Source organism: Gekko japonicus, unplaced genomic scaffold (genome assembly GCF_001447785.1).
Source record: "Gekko japonicus isolate JY-2015 unplaced genomic scaffold, Gekko_japonicus_V1.1 scaffold10093, whole genome shotgun sequence".
In the NCBI taxonomy this organism is placed as follows: domain Eukaryota; kingdom Metazoa; phylum Chordata; class Lepidosauria; order Squamata; family Gekkonidae; genus Gekko; species Gekko japonicus.
In genome coordinates, this window is record NW_015191138.1 from 1 (window position 1) to 4848 (window position 4848).

Consider the following 4848-nt stretch of genomic DNA (forward strand, 5'->3'; position numbering starts at 1 on the left):
TGTCAGAATTTCACATCTTGATTCACATCAACAGCACCGACTTAAAAAATGTTCAGTAATTAATACGAATGTTCAAACTTCTATATGCCTTTCTGTGCCCAAAAAATCTCTCTCTCTCTCTCTCTCTCTCTCTCTCTCTCTCTCTCACACACACACACACACAAAATATTAAATACAACTATTCTTACAACTGTCATTAATGAAAATTTTATCTTTAAAAGTGGCTACCACGTATCTACATTCACTCACTTTTGCAGCTGCTGCTGTTGCTAGCTTTTGCTGGGTCTGGGCTGTGCTGACCTTCAGAAGTGGCTGTTCCTGAAAGTGATCCGGAGAAGACTCTACTGACACTGAATATAACCAGGGCTCATTCCCTGCAGGAGCGCACAGGAGCAGAGCTCCGGCAGTAAAGAGCCCAGGGGGCGGGCACAGGCAACAAGCCCCACCCCCTGCTCCCAGCAGCCCTCAGTCAGATCAAGAAGCAGCCAGGTAAGTTGCAGAGCCCCCCCCCGGTCCAAAACAGTCCAGTGGCACCTTTAAGACCAAGTTTTATTCAGGTACATGCTCTCCCTCCTCTCCGAGGACAGATCTGCACATTCCTCCCCCCCTCCAATAGCCAGCGATCCAAAATAGTCCAGTGGAGCCTGAGCGGTGGGTGTTGCCTTCTGACACACTTCCGGTGATGTCAGGGGGTGTGGCATATGCAAACAAGCTATGCTAATGAGCTATGCTAATGAGCTCCTGCACCTCTTTTTCTACAAAAGGACCCCTGAATATAACTAAAGCAATGGTATATATAAAGTGGCATAAGGCACCTGTCTTGCTCTACAGAAACAGGTGATTTCCCAAGTATTAAAAATATACAGAATTATAATGACTGAAAAAATGCCTTAAAAATCTGAATCAGACTAGCTGAAACATCTATTTGTATGTACGAACAGTTTTCATGGGCTTGTTAGATGATTAATATTATCTAAATTATCAATAGAATTCTTTCATCTGCCATAAATACGTCCCATTTTCAGGTAGACTGAGAAATGAAGAGATAACATGTTGAAAAAGCATCGTTTAGTAGCTACTGTGAGCACTAAACTTTACTGGAATAATATCGAGGGCACATTTCTGTGACCTGTGCTCTTTCTGTTATTACAGGAAATCTTGCAGAACATTATTTTCTATATAATTAGTACAAAGCATCATATTTTGGTGAGACATACTTTGTAACGTGTGTTGAACATGCCTGGTGAATCCAACACACTGGTATGTATTCTAGCAATGACTTTCTTGATGTACCCTTAAAAAAACTTTGTTAAAATTAGATTATATTGCCTTCACCTAGCAATTTTTATACAGAGAAAGTTTGTAAACAAAATGTTATTGTTTTGGCCATACCAATGTTTGCCTATTGCCAAAACAAAGCTTACCAGCCATTTTTCATATTCTTCTATAGCTTTTTTATCCTTTTTCTCATTCTCAAATTGTTTCTCTACTTCCTTTTTTCTTTCTTGGATTTTTTCTTTTTTCTTTAGCTTCATGAAACCATCTTTTTTCTCATTCCTAAAAAGCACAACACAAATTATTTTAAAACATGAAGCAAATGAATAAAACTTTCATCAAAGGCAGTGGCAATATTGTGATACAGAATGATATACTTTGAGCTATGAATAAAAATAAATTAATTCTTTTCTGTCCTCAAAGCTGCTTGGTTTGAGTGGGCTGCCTGCGTACATATACATATACAAAATCCAATTCTATACAACTTACCATTTTTCAACAGCAGACCTGCTATCTTTCTTTTTCTCTGCAACAACCTCCTCATCTTTCTTCTTTTTTAATCTTTCAACTCTTTTCTCCCTTTTGGTTTGCTGTTTTAAGTATTCAGCTTTCTTTTCTTTCCATTTTTCAAAAGCCTAAAAACCCCAGAAAGCCAATCAAGAATGCCATTGTGTTAGGATTATAAACCAACTAAAGGGTTTCTAGCTGATCAATCAGCTGTCTTAGACTGATTTATCAATTAATTAACTGAATGAAATTAAATACATTTCTGTGTAATTGGAATATAGGTATGAAATAATGTAGTATTTGACAAACAAGTGCCACTGCTTTTTGTAAGAAAGAAAAGTCATTGTTTTAAAACTTCCTCGTACACCAAAACCTGAATAGTCTAACCCCCGCCCCAGAATGTGGGCACTATTCTCAGCCTCATGGATTAAAATTGGCCCCACTCAATAATCAGCTACAGCTTTAGTACTCAATACACTTATTAAACATAAAGCACTCCTACTTGTTATACCTTTTCCTTCACAGGCATTACAATTTTTGAGAATATTATTGCTAAATTATCAGCAGTGAACACTGCTGTGGGGAATGCCCAAAGGGAAAGTTAGCGTGTTATTCAAATGCTAGTGTTTTATTCAAATGAGTGGTTTACAACAGATTAATTCACGTAATGCTACATCCATTAAACTGCATAGTAAGTGTACAGAAGTACAGTGAACATTTGTTGTAATATCCACTTAGTGAAATATTTTAGTGAAATTCACTTAGTGAATATTTTAGTGAAATGCTTCATATGGGAAAGATAAATATGGCTCACTGCCTCTTGTGCTTCCTCTTTTTTCTTCTCAATTAGTTCTGCTTCTTTCTTTCTCTTTTCTTCTTCTATTCTCTTTTTTTCAGCCAATTTCTTTGCTTCCTTTTCTTTCATAGCCTTCCAGGCTTCAAAGGACGCAGTTGCTTCTTCTTTCTTTGCAGCTTGTTTCTGCAAGAGGAACAAACATGCTGTGAAAAAAAGTCTGAACGTTTCATGACCCTCAATGCCGGTGTCAGGGAGAAAGAGAAGGCTTGATAGGAAGTCAGACAAATAAGGGAATTCTTAGTTTCTACAATCTGCCTCAAAATATATGAAAGTCAGCCCTTTGCATGATTTCAGACTGTTACTTCAGGGGGGAAAGATTATAGCTAATTGTCATCTCCATACTTGCTGGAGGGCAAAGGGCAGAAGCTCAGCCGGAGCAGCCAACCTGGTGGCCTGTGGACACTGCGATTCAGCCCTGCACCTGCTTGCTGGTGCAGCGGGACAGTCCGAGCTCTAGTGGGCTCTGTCTGAGCTGGGCCTGACCCAAGAGGGTGGCAGGACTCCCAACCCAGCAGGAACAAGCAAGGGAGGAATGGCCACCACTTGGGATGGCCCTGAGCTTTACAGGATGTGGTCACACGGTCATTTTGATCGGGTGTGCATATTCTAGGAGGCACAGGATGCCTAGAGTCCACTTGGCTCCAGTTAAAGGTGGGGTAGGGGGAGAAGAGGGGGTAAAGTGCCTTGCTCAAGCTCTGGGACCGAGAGGGTTCAGATCCGCAGGAGGGGAAACTCAGTTTCCTTGTGGTCTCCAATGTAGTAGATAATAGAAGAAGAGATTGGATTTATACCCCGCCCTTCACTACCCAAAGGTGTCTCAGAGCGGCTGACAAACTCCTTTCCCTTCCCCTCCCCACAACAGACACCCTGCGAGGTAGACGGGGCTGAGAGAGCTCTTGACAGAAACTGCTCTTTTTCAAGGACAGCTCTTATCAGAACTACGGCTTGCCCCAAGGCCATCCAGCCAGGTGCGAGTGGAGAAGTGGGAAATCAAACCCGGGTCTCCCAGATTAGAGTCCGCGCACTTAACCACTACGCCAAACTAATAGTTAAGGAAGTTAAATTCAGGACACACTTTGCACTCAAAATCAAAGTATAAACACCTAGTATAAAGCCCTTTATTAATGGTTTTATAAATGTTCTGTTTCATTTGTTTTCATTTTTATGTAAGCTGCCCTGAGCCTGCTTCAGCAGGGAGGGTGAGGTATCAATCGAATACACTCGCAAGCAAGCAAGCAAATACTAATTTCATCTTCCAAGGAGCTCAGAACAGCTTGCACAGTTTTCATTTTATCCTCACAACAGCTCTGAGAGATTGGCTGAGAAGCAGGGAGGGAGAGAAGGGCAGCCTGCAGCAGGCACAAGATTACCCAGTGAGCTTAAAATCTGAGGGTTCAACTCCATGGAATGGCTCATAAGAACATAAGAGAGGACCTCTGCTCCATATGCCTATCTAATTCCCTCTTGAAGCCGTCCATGCTTGTAACCGCCACCACCTCCTGTGGCACTTGCTCCCTTGGGCACTTGCAAAAGTTAGGAGGAACGCTTAAACCCCCTTCTGCCCTTGCACTATAGTCACGATTGGAAGTGATTCTCGTGCACACAAATTTTAGGGAAGAAATGCTGGGGCCTCTCTCTGCAGAACTCCCAGTGTCTTGTGTAGTGGAAAGGGAATTTGCATCCAGATCTCCCAGTGGCTAATCCAACATTCCAGCCATGACACCACACTGGCTTTCTCGGATATGAGCAGAGATGTGACCCCAAATTTCTTCCCCAACCCAGTATTTAGGTCATGCAAAAATACCGATGGCAGTTTATGTACTATATTGAACCTATTCAAAATATACACCTTTTCATTTTTTTCATGCAAGTTCTCTGCTTTATTTCTTTTTATTCTTTGAAGTTCCAACAGGAAGATTTTTTTCTTCTCCAACCAGTCCTATGAAAGAAAACAAAGGTGTCGCATGAAAAGCAGAAGCGACATCTTGACCCAACCATGAAACTGATACAGAATATCCAAATTATCACAATCAGTGTCAACATCATTCCCCCTTTTCCACACTCATGGTGTCTAATTCCTTAATTGTGAGGTGATGTCTCATTATTGGGTAGATGAGATAAAAGTACTTTTCATCGGGGATCAAAAAAATGGCAAACCACAGTGTCTCATGCGTTGCCAACGGTCACTCCTGTAACTTTCAAGAGTGGCT

General features: G+C 41.4%; 1 long non-coding RNA gene across 1 annotated transcript; it reads right to left on the reverse strand.

Annotated features, from left to right (window-relative positions):
* Positions 1–248: 248 nt before the first annotated feature.
* On the reverse strand, positions 249–1835 carry LOC107124995. Its single transcript, XR_001483006.1, has 3 exons — positions 1765–1835; positions 1425–1557; positions 249–318 (listed from the first exon to the last, which is right to left on the reverse strand). It is a non-coding gene; the product is annotated as an uncharacterized LOC107124995 (long non-coding RNA).
* Between the last annotated feature and the right edge of the window lie 3013 nt (positions 1836–4848).